The following is a 14,561-nucleotide window of genomic DNA, read 5'->3' as shown; positions in this document are numbered from 1 at the left end:
GCTCAGTGGTAGAGTGCTTTGCCCAGCACATGTGAAGCCCTGGTTCAATATTCAGCACTGCATATAAATACATACATACATACATAAAATAAAAGGTCCACTGTCAACTAAAAAAAAAAAAAATTTTTTTAATTAATTTATAGCCAGGCACTGTGTCTCATGCCTGTAATCCCAGTGTCTTGGGAGGCTAAGGCAGGAAGATTGCAAGTTCAAAACCAGCTTCAGCAACTTACAAGGCTCTACATAACTTACTGAGAATCTGTCTCAAAATTAAAAAAAAAGGGGGGGGGGGCGGCTGGGGATGTGGCTAAGTGGTTAAGCACCCCTCAGTTCAATCCCTAGTACAAATACAAAAAAAAAAAAAAAAAAAAAATTAAGATGGATCCATGATCTAAATGTAAGACCTACACAATAAAACTCCTATTGTTTTAACTAGTTTCCTTTTGAAGAAAATATAAGGCAAACACTTCAAGACACTGAATTTGTCAATCAATATTTGGCTATGACATTAGAGGAAAAGACAACAAAAGGAAAAGAGACAGATTAAACTTCATGAAAAACTTAAAATGTTGATGCTATCAACAGAGTAAAAAGGAACCCACCAAATAGGAAATTTGTGGTACTGATGATCGAACCTTTGTACATGCTAGGCAAACACTCAAATACTGAGCTACATTCCCAGCCCATTCTTTCTTATTTAAAAAAATATTAAATCCAGTATTTGATAAGGCATCAATACCCAGGATATATAAAGAACTACTAAAACTCAATAAACAACCAAAAAGTTCATTTCAAGAACAGGAAAAGGATTTGACATTTCTCCAAAGATGATACACAAATGTCTAAGAAGCACATGAAAAGATGCTCAAGAACACTAATCATCTAAAATTAAAATGAGATACCATCTCATATCCATAAGATGATTACTACCAAACAAAAAACAAAAGCATTGGAATGGATAAGGAACACATCTTCATTGTTGGTGGGGATGCAAAAGGCTATAGTTGCTGGAGGAAAGGAAAGAAAAAAATTAAAAACAGAATTACTTTGTGATCCAGCAATTCCAACTTCTAAGTATATACCCATAAAGAATTGAAAGCAGGGTCTCAAACATATTTGTACATTCATGTTCATACAGCAGCATTATTTACTAAAGCTAAAACCAGATATAACTCAAATTTTCATCAATGGATGAATGGATAAGTAAAATGTGGTACTCCTTAAAAACAAATTTCCTTTTTCTTTTAAAGCTCAGTAATAACCCATTATATATGTTTATATGTATACATAACACTATGAGACATATAGAATAGTCATATTCGTAGAAAAATAAAGTAGAATGGTGGTTGCCAGGGCCTGGGAGGAGTAGGAAATGGGGAACTATTGTTTAATAGATACATCGTTTTACACAATGAAAACAGTTCTGAACACGGATGGTAGTGATAGTTGCACAATATGAATGTACTTATTATTACTGAACTATAGATTTAAAAATGGTTAAAATCGTAAATTTTATATTAGGAATATTTTACAATAAAAAAATGGAAGAAAACAATTAATTACCATATGATCCAACAATTCTACCTCTAATTATAAACTTATAAGAACTAAAAGCAGGAACTCAGATATTTATATAACAGTGTTCATAGAACATTATTTACAGTAACTGCTATAGTTTGGACCTTAAATGCCACCCAAAGTTCCATATCTTTTTTTTTTAGAAGTACTGGGGATTGAACCCAGGGGTGCTCTACCACCAAGTTACATCCTCAGTCTTAAAATTTTTATATTGAGACAGGTTGGCCTCAAACTTGCAATTCTCCTGCCTCAGCCTCCGAAGCTGCTAGGAACATAGGCGTGTGCTACCATGCCCAGTCAAAAGCCCGTATCTTAAAATTGTGGTCCCCAGTCTATGGCACTACTGGGAAATAGTGGAATCTTTAAGGGGTGGGACCTAGTGGGAGAAAGTTAGGTCTCTGGAGATGTGCCCCTGAAGAGTATACTGGAGATATACAGTCATGATTTGCATAGCAATGTGAATGTACTTAATGCCACTGAGTTGTATGCTCAAAAAACAATTAAAATGATTTCAGTTATGTATACTTTATAAGGTCAGGAGACTAATTTTAATTTTTGCTAAGCAAAAGTATACCATGATACTCCTCTAATGAAAAGGAGAAGGAAAAAAACTGTGACCAATGGGCAACATAATTAAGTCCCATTTTCTTCTTGGAAAACAAAAGAAATAAACCAGGTTTCTGAAAATCTAAATTTTCCAAATGTCATGTTTCTAAGGGGGATAAAGTGTTAATCTATACTTTTAATGTCATGTTTCTTTTAACACAGGATCAAGACTAATTCAAAATTATTTACAGAAAGGAATGTATTTAAATTCAGAAAATCCTCACTCTTAGTATGAAAATAAACGAAGATTACATTCACAATTCCAATGAGAAAACTTTCAACAGCTCTCACTGAATGAAAGCAGAGAGTCCACTCTGTCTCATGTCCATAAGAATGAGTGCCAGTATGTAAAAACATGCGTTCTCCCAACAATTTGGCAGCTACCTCTCACAAAACCCAGGTGTTCTCCACGTGTTGAAACATCAACACCCCCAAAACAGATAAAGTTGTTTGGAGCAACAAAAGGATTCTTTTTCTCTAAAGAGTTTGCTTTAAGGAACTAAAAATGTTCTTTTAAAATCTGGCATTTAATAGCAGTTCTATTTATAGTAGTTTGAATTACAACGTTTTAGAAATATAGACTATATGAGGCACACTCAGGCTAATTATAAATCGGGGAACTATTTTTATAGAGTCAACAACAATCACGTTAGGGACTTGAATTTTTTTTTTTTTTTTTTTTTTTTTTTTTTTTTTTAAGTTTTGAGATTTTTGAGAATCACAGCCTCTGGGACAGGAGTCCCCTGTGTTTCTCCTTCGCCAGCAAAGGAATAAACTTTTCCCTCTTTCCTCAGGAAATTCATCTTTCAGCAAGATGAATCATGTGGGTCCACCTTAAATAAAACAAAGTACTAGAAAAGGATGGGGGAAAACATGCACTAGTAATGCCAAGAATATTCTTGCTCAAAGGAATCACCCCAAGCGCCAATGAATAATAGGAAACAGGTTTGTTTATACTGGAGAAAATACCCTGATCAGATGGGAAGTTCTCACTTATGAGTGGCTTAAAATGCCAAGGCAATACTCTGAACTTAGATAATTTCTAAGAACAAAATTGATTTTTAGAAAAAAAAAAACTAAATTTTTCACACATGAAGTCTAATATTAAGGAAAATAATTTCAACTTCTATATAGGTTATGTCAAATTATTGCCTTCTATAGAGCTAATACTCAAAGAGCTGGCAACGAAGCCAACTGTCACACATGGGAGCCTCTTGGCCTACTACACTAAGAAGTTGAAAGACCAATGCCTCTTTTTCCCCCACCTGCCTTGCAGCTAGCATACAAGTTTCATGGATCTATCTATTTACCTCAGACTCTCAACAGGGAGCAAACATTGCAAAACAGAGACCTTCCACTAGGCATATTCCCAGGTAATAGCAGTTTCTAGCACAGTGTTTCTGAGGCAGCAATAGCAAACCTGTGGCAAAGTCCAGTCTTTATTGATAGTCAGGCTGCACTGTTTGTGGTACAAGGTGGTGGCTCAGTTCTATGGCATGATTTCAGTCATTATACTTGACTAGTTAGCCCAAAATGATTCCAGAACTCTTGGTGATTCTGTGCACTAACTACCATTCTTCACTAAGTTCTTTATCTGCTTAAATCAGTCAGGAAATCTGACTAACAGACTTATATTCAAATTCTGGATCAGTAAAAGAGGGGTAATACTTACCTTAAAGGTAGCTGGAAGGATAATACTTCCACTTTTTTTGAAGTGGAACTGAACCCAGGTGTACTTTACCAATGAGTAACATCTCTAGCCACCCCCCCACTTTTTTTGATACAAAAAAGGGACTTGCTAAATAACTGAGGCTGGCCTTGAACTTGCCATCCTCCTGCTTCAGTCTCCCAAATTGCTGTGTCACAGGATTAACTTGTATGTTAAAGCCCTTTGTAAGCAATAAATATATTATTATAATTTACTTAGATTTAACTACATGTCAGGCCCTATATAAAGCATTGAACATTCATGAGTAAGAAAAACAATAGGGGCTGGAGATATAGCCCAGTTGGTAGAGTGCTTGACTTGCATGCACAAGGCGCTGGGTTCAATCCCCAGCATCACAAAAAAATGTTTAAAAAATTTAAAAAATTCTGCAGTTATTGCCATTCTAATAGTATTAGGAGGTAGGGCCTTTAAAAGGTAATGAGTCCATGAGGACTTCTTCCCTCATGAATGGGTTTAGGTGCCCTTATAAAGGGACTTGATTGAAGGAGTTCTCTTTTTGCCCTGTCTTCTGCCATGTGAGGACCCAGCATTCAAGGCACTACCATGGAAGCCAAACTGCACCCTTACCACACAACAAATCTGTAAGCACCTTAATCTTGAACTTCCCAGCCTCCAGAACTATAAAACCTAAATTTCTGTTCTTTACAAATTTTCCATTCTCAAGTATTCTGTTACAGCAGCACAAACAGACTTGCTCCCTTGAGACCTGACTAAAGAGTCCTAATAACTTATAAGAGGCTCAAGAGCCTTGTTACTTAATTCCATTGCCTCCCCCCCAAAAGTTCTGAATTTAAATTTTATTATGACTCTAGCAAAGACACACATTCTGTTCACACATTCTGTTCTTATCTCTTCAAAGAAATGAACTCATTCCTGTCTCTGAAGTAAACTTACGTCACCCACATTTAAAGATATGGGCTCTTCTTGTGCAAGTAACTGAATGAGCTCTTATCTATAAATCACTTGACTACAGCCTTTCAAAAAGTCAGCAAAGGCAGTTATATAGAACTACAAGATAAAAGTGATACCAAAGGTCAACAAAACCAAGCATTAAACTCTGTTCCTTACCCCTAGCAACTACATAAAAATACACACAAAATATATACCTCATCATCACTAAGTCAAAGCTTGATCTAGGGTCATTAAATCATATATTCAGCAAGTCCATTAGTTGGTTCTCTGACCCCTGGCCTTGAGTTCACTGAGATAACATATCTGAATCCCTAAGTGACCATAAACACAAGGATTTCTATCCCAGGGCTGACAGATTGGTTTTCCACATTCTGAATCCATCAAGTAAGTGTGTTACTGCCTTTGCTGTAGAAGATATCCAAGTTATAAAAATTCAAACTTTTCCCACTATCCCTAAAGCACACAGCTGTAAAAACATGCCCCTTTATGGAACATGTTGGCTGATAATACGCAGGAAAAAATTATGTACTTATTTGTTACTCATTTCTCATTTTGTACTTCAGTTTCCCCAGAAGCAGGAAGGTGCCCCACTGGGGCCTAGGGAGAAAAAGGGTCATCATAGGAAGGAATCCTTGATGTACCCAAACCAAGGAAGAAAGCATCTGGAATTACCAAAGGGAAGCAAGCAAAAGCAATATGCTTCCAGTAAAGACAAACATACTACCAATGTAATACAAAAACTGAGTAATCTAAGACCATAAATATATTTTGAACAGAAATACATCTCATTTTATGATGAAATTAATATAATTAAAGTTAGGGTAACAGACTTATAAACTAGTTGGACAGATTTTTAATAGCTGTATGTCAGGAAGGGTCTTTACTAACTCTCTGAGCTGCAGCAAACTTATCTGGCAAATGAGGTAAATACCAACCTACTGTAATAGTTTACAAGGATTAAATGAGATATATAGCCAGGCATGGTGGCACATGCCTGAAATTCCAGCAGTTCAGGAGGCTGAGACAGGAGGATGGAGAGTTCAAAGTCAGCCTCAGCAATGGTGAGGTGCTAATCAACTTAGTGAGACCCTGTCTCTAAGTAAAATACAAAATAGGACTGGGGATGTGGCTCAGTGGTTGAGTGCCCCTGAATTCAATCCCTGGTACCAAAAAATAAATAAATAAATAAATAAATAAATAAATAAATAAATAAATCGATGAATGAATGAATGAATAAGATATATAACAACTTGAAACCAAAAAAGGGGGGGAAGGGAGGAAATAAAATGGGTTGTTACTATTAATAAAAAAGAGACTGTGTGCGCCTGAACCATTTCTTATGTGCAACTTTGAAAAAACAATTAGCACCTAAATACTCTGGAACTTTTCTATTCACTAAGTAGAAAAAGTATGTGGCAAGTTTTTCTATCCTATCAATATTCACATATATAATTTTCACTATAAAGACAGGATAAAACTAAATTATACATTGGAAGGAAACAAATACTTTATGTCAAATACGTGTTTGTTTTCGTATTAACTGAACAAGGTAATAGTTGAAATAATTACAGAATTATCTAGGGAGCCTTTTTGGTGCTGGGGATTGGATTCAGGAACTTTTACATGCTAAGCATTAACTACCATTAAGCTATATCCCCAGCCAAAGAATTCTTTCATTATAAAACAAAAGAATAAGATTATATAAAATCAAATCTAAGTATATGTGAAGGAAGAGAATCTAATTAATCAAAGTTATCCAATAAACAAGCAGATTGCCTTGTATGACAATGGGTTATTTGGGATTAGATGTTGGGTAAAATTAAGATTAGAAGTCTATTTCAATGAGATACTCCACAAAAGACACCCAAGTCAGGAACTCTGCAATAAGTAGAATACTAAATGATCTGGCTTTTTAAAGTCCCTTTCACCTTCTTAGATTCTATAAACCTTAAACACTGCAATATGCAATCAACTCTCTGGTGTCCACAGTAGAGTTTCCTTCTAATGTCCCTAATAAAAGAAGGGTTTCCAAATTCAAGTAAGATGACAGATTTGCTCCTCAATTCAGCTGAAATTAACAAATATCATGATTCTGAAGCATGTTCTGTTTTCCTCTTTTGAATGTTTTTTTCCTCCTTGGATGTTCTGCTTATAATCTATTCAAGCTAACTACAAAAACATTCACTGATCTCTTCTAGAAATCTATCCCAAAGGAAAAAACTCAGAGGAAAATTTACATACTAAATTTTTTTTTTCACTCCAGTATTATCTTACTACCCAAAACATCCTCCAATGATGGTTAAACTAACACATTTACACAAAGAAATGTAACGTAGCTATTAAAATGGTGTTTTCAAAGACATGAAAATGTCACAATTTAAGTGAAATTGTGATATACAATGCAGATTCAGTATGAATCTAATTATAAAGTAAATATATACCTAATATATGTTCAAATTAAAAGAAAATATATAGCAAAATGTCAACACTGGCTATATCTGTGTGGCAGAATTTTTTTTGCAGTGCAGGGGATTGAACCCAGGGCCTTGTGCTTCTGAGGCAAGCGCTCTACCAACTGAGCTACATCCCCAGCCCATGTGAGGCAGAATTTTTAAGCTTAATTTTTGTAATTCTGTTTTCCAAATTTCTTTAAATAATCATATATTTATATTGTGAATGGAAAAAAATGAACAAAAAAGCTATGTTGTGGGGCTTGGATTGTAGCTCCGAGATAGAGTACTTGCCTGGTATGTGTGAGGTACTGAGTTCAAACCTCAGCACCACCTAAAAATGAATAAAATAAAATAAAGGTATTGTGTCCATCCACAACCAAATATATATATATATATATTTTGAAAAGATATGTTATGGGGGCTGGGGAGATAGCTCAGTTGGTAGAGTGCTTGCTTTGTAAGCACAAGGCCCTGGGTTCAATCTTCAGCACCCAAAAAAAAAAAAGGCTATGTTATGGTTATCTCGAATTCTAACTCAGAAAGCAAAACAATTCCTTTAAAAAGGGGAAACCTGGTATTTAAAAAAAGTTTTTACATCTGACCACAGGTTTGAGATGGTTGCTAAGCATGCTGTTGTCTTTAAATTAATCAGTAAACAAGGAACAGCTGGGACAATATCCAGTTTTATTGAGGATGTGGAACAACAGGAACTCTCATACCTACTTGGTAAGGTTACAAATCAGCATTATCACTTTGAAGAGTAAATTGTGCTGAATAAAATTGAAGGTACAAGTGCCCTACTACATAGCAATGTTCCTAGTTATATATACCCTAGTGAACATTAATACATGTGCAAAAGGAGATGTATATAAGGATATAAACTGCAAAACTGCTTAACAGTCAAACTATTGAAAACATCCCAAATATTAATTAATAGAATGACTGATAAACATACTGTGAAATATTCATTTGATGGAATACTATACAGTAGTGAAAACAAGGCACATACCAACATGGGTTAATTTCAAAAATTTAAGCAAAAGAAAAAAAAAGAAGTATATGAAGGATACATATGGTATGATACAATTTATATAAAGTCAAAACAAATATTATATATTGTTTAGAGATACATAAATATACAGGAAATAGCAAAGCCATGAGGGGGGAAAAAAAAAAAACCAAAGGCATGATAGATACCAAAGTCAGATTAATGATTTCCTATATATTGGGAGGGAGAAAGAAGAACCATCAGGGAATGTTAAAAAGAATAGGAAGAAGCCAGGTGCGGTGGTGCATGCCTGTAATCCCAGAGGCTCAGGAGGCTAAAGCAGGAGGATGGAGAGTTCAAAGCCAGCCTCAGCAAAGGAAAGGTGCTAAGCAGTTCAGTGAGACCCTGTCTCTAAATAAAATACAAAATAGGGCTGGGGATGTGACTCAGTGATTGAGTGTCCCCAAGTTCAATCCTGGGTACAAAAAAAAAAAAAAAAAACAACAAAGGATAGGAGGAGGGTTTTTAAGTTTACTTGGAAAAGCTCCCCCATCCCCTGGTGGGGAGGAAAATCCGAAACAAATATGGCAAAATATTAAAATCTGATAAAGTTGGTGAATGAATGAATATACAAATTTGTTTTTTCTATATGCTCAGATACTTCAAATGAAAAAGAAATTGTAAGTAGTAGTTAGCCATCTTTATTTAGGGCAAGATCTCTACCTGCAACAGTAATTCTTAAAACTCTCTGGGGTCCAAGACTCATCTGCAAAGCTGATGGAAGCTATGGTTCTACTTCCTGAAAAGGTTTATACACTACTCCTCATCCTCATTTTTCTTTAGAAAACATTCAGGAACTATCCCTCTCTTTAGTCATGTGTTAACTTAGAAGGTTAGGGAAGCATTAGAAGAATCGTTCTTATACTTACTTCAGCCTTAGTGAAAAACCAAGGTTACATTAAGTAGTGGCTGATAAAAATTAGGTTTGTTCATATTTCTCAAATTTTTGCTCTATTTGCACATCTTATTCAGTAACATTTAATTTGACCAATTTGGGTTCACATTTGGCTAATTATGCTTATGTGTTCCAATAAAGCACTGCACTGCTTTTGAAAATTGCAGATGACTAAAGAACTGACACTATCAACAACTCAGTTTAGTATAAAGGAAAATGGCTGATCAGACCTAGAAGCCATAATGAAAGCAAAAGGTGGCAGTGTACCTAAATTGCTAGCTAAGCATTCAAAAGGACAGTCTTTTGAAACTGAAACCTATAAATGGACGTTAAATACTATAATTCAACATACTTTAAAGGTTTTTAACTGATGTAATCATCTCAGAACTTTCTTCTCTTGAAAGTTCCAAATCTGTAGTAGCCAGAATTACACCAGAAATACCAAAGATGTAAGCTTAATAATGCCATGCAAAATCTCCAATTTCTTTGTTTTCATCTTTCATCACCTCCCCGTATTCCATCTTTCCACTTGAATCCCAATATTTTCTTCATGCTTGCCTCTTCCTCTGTTCTCTCACTACTCCCGCCTCCCTTCAACTCTGCCTCTATCTCAGGGCCATACATTTGCCACCAGAAAAAGAGTCACCCACAGAACTGGAGAACTGGTGCTGACTTGCATAACAATGGGCTACTTAAGAAGGCATTTTGCACCTCACTCACCCTTTCTTTCCTGACAATGTACTCCCCTTCAACCATCTTTTCATGCTTTTTTTTCCCCAATACTGCTTTTTGGTTTTTACTAAATCCATTCTAAATTAAATCTATATGTTACAGTTTGCATTTGGAACGTTCATGTGTTGAAGTGAAGGATTGGCCCCCAATAAAGCAAGGTTCAGAGGTGAGGCCTTTGGGAAGGTTACTGCATCATGAGGGCTTTAACAGTGGTTTGATCCACTGATGGAGTCATAATTTGATGGCAATTCTGGGAGGTGGCAGAAACTGTAGGAGGTAGGACCCAGTTGAAGGGAGTGGGTCTTTGGAGGTATGTCTTGAGGATTTTTATCTTTCTCTAACCCCTTTGGTGCTTGTGCATCTTCCTTCCTTGGCCCCCTCCCTCTCTCTCCTCTTGCTGGCTACCATGAGGTGAGCAGGTCTTCTCTACCTCACCACAGACCCAAAACAATAGATCTAGCTGACTTTCACTGAAACCTATGAAGCCATGAAGTCAAAATAAATCTTGCCTTCTTTTTTTCCTCAGGTATTTTGTCACAGTAATGAAAAGCTAACTAACACACTATGCTACATGATAAATGTACATATTCCTAAAACTTAGTGGAACGTGGCTTTCCAAGATTTTTTTTTTTCTAGTACTGGGAATTGAACCCAGGGCCTCACATATGTTAGGCAAACACTCTACTACTGATCCACATCTCCAGACCTTTCCAAGATCTTTATGTAAACAAACACTGAAGCTTAGTAGCACTACAAAAAACATATTGTTTTTAGTGTCCTATGTTCCCTCAGAGAAAGCTGGAAGAGTGAGGGCTTCTCCTGAACAGCAGAGAGACTGTTATTTAGTGGGCAGGGAACCTAATCAATTCCAATGCATGGTACACTGACACACAATGAAGACTGGTCCACTCAAAATGCCAGAAGTGTTCCCAACCCATCACCTGACTCCTATTATGAAACACTGGATCCCAGACATTAATTTAGCCATATAACTCCAGCTAATTTTATAAGTATCTGGCAAATCTTGACATTTTCTGGCTATATAGGAAGGTGTAAAGTCAGTCATCTGAATTTGGCTGCCCAAATTCCCAAAATGGCATAGAATTCTTGGAATAGGGAGGCAGGTGGTCATGTACGCTCCAAAGTCTGCAGTATCACCTCCTGGTGTTTGGAAAGGCTGGTTTAAAAGACTATTTTGAGTTTGGTATCACTATGTTTTAGAGACTTCTTCACTCAGACTTAATGCAGCACTATAGTCAGCCAAAAGAGCTACAGGGGCCATTCTTTCTTGAAAATTAGTCAAAGCAGTTACACAACCCTCCACAGGGATCTGAGAACAAAAGCTCTCCAAGGGAGGGTGGGAGGAGCCTGGTAAACATCTCTTCCTTTCATCAGTTCATGTTCTAACTCAGATTCCTCCTGATAAAACAAGCATGGCTTTTATATCACATTAATTCTTTTTGTAACAAGCAACTCATTCTCACATTCCTTCTACAGCTTATTTTCCCCCCATAATCTTCACCCTTTGCCCGCAATTCCTCCTCCCCGCCATGTTGTACTGTTTGTATGGAAAAAAAAATTTTAAGAGTTGCTTCTTGCCAAGTGTGACATCAACTCATTCTTATTTAGTGATGTCCAGCAAGAACTTGCTCTCCCAAAACGTTTGTTCAGTTTTGAAGCAACAAGATGACTAACTGCATTCTGTTTTCCCTGCTGCTCATTTTTTATGCATTTGTGCATCTTCTGAAACAAATGACTTACCTCCTTTCTATTACCCAATGCACACACATGTAAAGATCTTTCCAAACAGCTTCAGTGAGACAAAGCATTGCCTCTGAATTACTAGGAGGGAAAAAGATAACATAATAACAAGATAACTTGGTGGATTTAACCTCCCTAAAAAAAGATTATCTCTGGGAGCTGGGGTTGTGGTTCAGTGGTAGAGCACTCACCTAACATGAATGAGGCACTGGGTTCGATCCGTATCACCACATAAAAATAAATGTTACAAAAAAAAAATCATCATTAAAAGATATCTATCTATCTATCTATCTATATATATATATAAAATAAAAGATATATATATAGATAGAAGATATCTGATTTCAGCAATGAGAAACAGCTACAGATAATAAAGCCTAAAAATTCTATTCCAGGTGGAGAATTTTTTGTAACTTGGTGAGAATAAAAAAAGAAATAAAATAGTAAGACAGACATATTTAACACACTGGCAAGGGACTTGACAAAGACTTCTAAAAAGCCAATAATTTTCTTCTACATGTATAATAAGCTAAAATTTAGAATTATTTTCTGATAGTTCATTGGGAAAATTGGTGGTTTTCTTAAAACGTGTTCCATTATGATGGAACTACCAAACTATGTCAGGTACTAACCGTCCCTCATGAAAGTCTTTAAAACCCTTCCCATTCCATTCTTCTGTTTAATTAAAAGGTACAACTAGAAAAACCATTATTCCCTACTTTCCTTCCTTCAGTGAGTAACACTAGCACCAAACCTGACTTGATTATGAGAATGCAAAAGTTAAATTTCAATGTGGACTGTTCCTGGGCACCAATGCCATTCTCACATTACAGTATTTGCTGACCTAATCTTCATTCAAAAGGTTGTGAAATGACAATAACGTTTTCCTTTTTCATCCTCTAGAATATCAAGGCAGTTTCAGGTTTCCAGTGCTACTATTGAGGAGTCAGTTTAGATCCAACTAACATCTAGAAATGTTTAAGAGGGGCCATTTAGACCTCAGAAGTCTTTGGTAGACAACTATCTGTTTTAGGGGTTCCAAAGTTCTCTAAGATACAAAGTTTCAAATACAATAAGGAAAGAACAGGAAAATATATCATCCTGAGGAACTACAACTATTTAACAAAAACAAGTCCTGGGCTGGGGGTATACTTCAGTGGTAGAGCACCTGCTTAGTTTAGCTGAGGCCCTGGGTTCAATCCCTATGTGTGCCACTCACACTCACATCTATAGACAACAGTGTATAGAGAAAAAGAAAATCATAGGTTTGTGGGGCTGCTGCATGTACATATATGTGTGCATGCATGTTTTAAATTAGCCAGCAAAAGACAAAGGAAAGGCCTTGAAAGTTATAATTACAGAAAATTGCTCAGGTGACTTCATCCCACCCACACACTTTTGATTTTCAAAAAGTAAAGTGATGAGCACTTTTTAAATTAGTGTTCTGGAAAGGCTGCAGCTGTTCAGTGCAGATTTCACATGCTCAGTTAAGAATGTTATTTTATCAACATAAAGGTCAATAGCTTCTAAATGAGGGTGGCGATTTCCAACATGAATACCACAAATTCCTATTAGTATTCAATTTTAGTTAAAAGATAATGACCTGGAAAATTGAACTATTTCTCAGCATTAACAGCAAAATAATAAATTCATAACTCCTCATTCTCACACAAGAGCTTTAAGTTGCTTTCCATAAAACATTAAATGTGTGTTAAGTATATCAACAAAGAGACATTTGCCATGAGCATGAGATTGCATTCAATGAACCCAGGGCAAAATCAAGCCAGAAAAACAAAATTTGAAAGACATTCACTGCTCCCATTCCTTACTACCCTTCCCCTCCCACTCGCACGGCACCACCTTCCTAAGTGTTCTCCTCCATGACCAGAGAGGGTCACTATAAGGGTGGTAGGCCAGGGAAGGTTCTGAAATGATTTCAATTAGTTGTGATTTTACAGAATCAATTAAAAAAATTAATCTGTTTTCCAATTCTGCCAGTATTCTGCTCTATGAATCAAGCAGTCCTATGGCTATTTTCCTTTTTATTTCCTATACCCAATCACTAAATCCTGTCATTTCTTTGAAAATGTCTCTCAAATTTGCCCTTCACTGTCCTAGGCTTAGCCCAAACTAATCAGTTTGCTCATCAGTAGAAAACTACAATCGTCTCCTAACTGCCCACCCATCTCTGGCCACTGTCACACTAATCATCTCAAAACCACAGCTTTCAACATATCAATATCATATTTCCTATTGTAACAAACAAAACTATAACAGCAGTTGTAGTTTTATAGTATCACCTACAAATTCCTTTCCCTAGCCTAACCCAACCCAAGCCAACCAATCCCACCAAAATTCTGCCTGTCCCATTAGGTTCAGCTCAACTAATAATTCCTCTGTACAGGTGTTTCTATGACCATGGTAACCTCTTCCAGTGTGGTAAAAACAATTTGTCCTTTAGAATACAACAGATCTGAATCTAAATCTCTTTGGAAGCTGAGCAAATTGTCTAATCTCTCTGGAGCTCAGCATTGCCTATAAATGAGGATGATGTTATTATCTCTTTGTTTTGAATATTTGTTTTGAATATTTAAAAAGATGGAGAGAGAAAAACTAGTGTAGCACTTGGCACAATGTAAACAGGCACTCAACAGAAGAAAGGTATAACATTGTATAATATTACAGTGATTCTAAATTATGAATGCTATGCTTATAAAACCCTATGCTTTAAACTGATTATGATGCGTTGTTTTTTCTATTAGGTTGTAAAACTCCTCAAGAGCAAAAATTGTGTCACATCTAGTTATACTCCACTTCATCGGTTCAACTCTCTGAACATCCAAGAAA

General features: G+C 36.2%; 1 protein-coding gene and 1 non-coding gene across 3 annotated transcripts in view; both read right to left on the bottom strand.

Annotated features, from left to right (window-relative positions):
• The window catches only part of Borcs5 (BLOC-1 related complex subunit 5), a 106,565-nt gene that overhangs the window by 54,246 nt on the left and 37,758 nt on the right, over positions 1–14,561 (bottom strand). The window lies entirely within an intron of this gene.
• Trnal-cag (transfer RNA leucine (anticodon CAG)) lies at positions 7,343–7,416 on the bottom strand. The gene has a single exon. It is a non-coding gene; the product is annotated as a tRNA-Leu (tRNA).

This window comes from Sciurus carolinensis, chromosome 4 (genome assembly GCF_902686445.1).
Source record: "Sciurus carolinensis chromosome 4, mSciCar1.2, whole genome shotgun sequence".
Classification (NCBI taxonomy): domain Eukaryota; kingdom Metazoa; phylum Chordata; class Mammalia; order Rodentia; family Sciuridae; genus Sciurus; species Sciurus carolinensis.
Note: the sequence above shows the minus strand (reverse complement) of the source record. Positions and strands in the feature narration are given on the sequence as shown.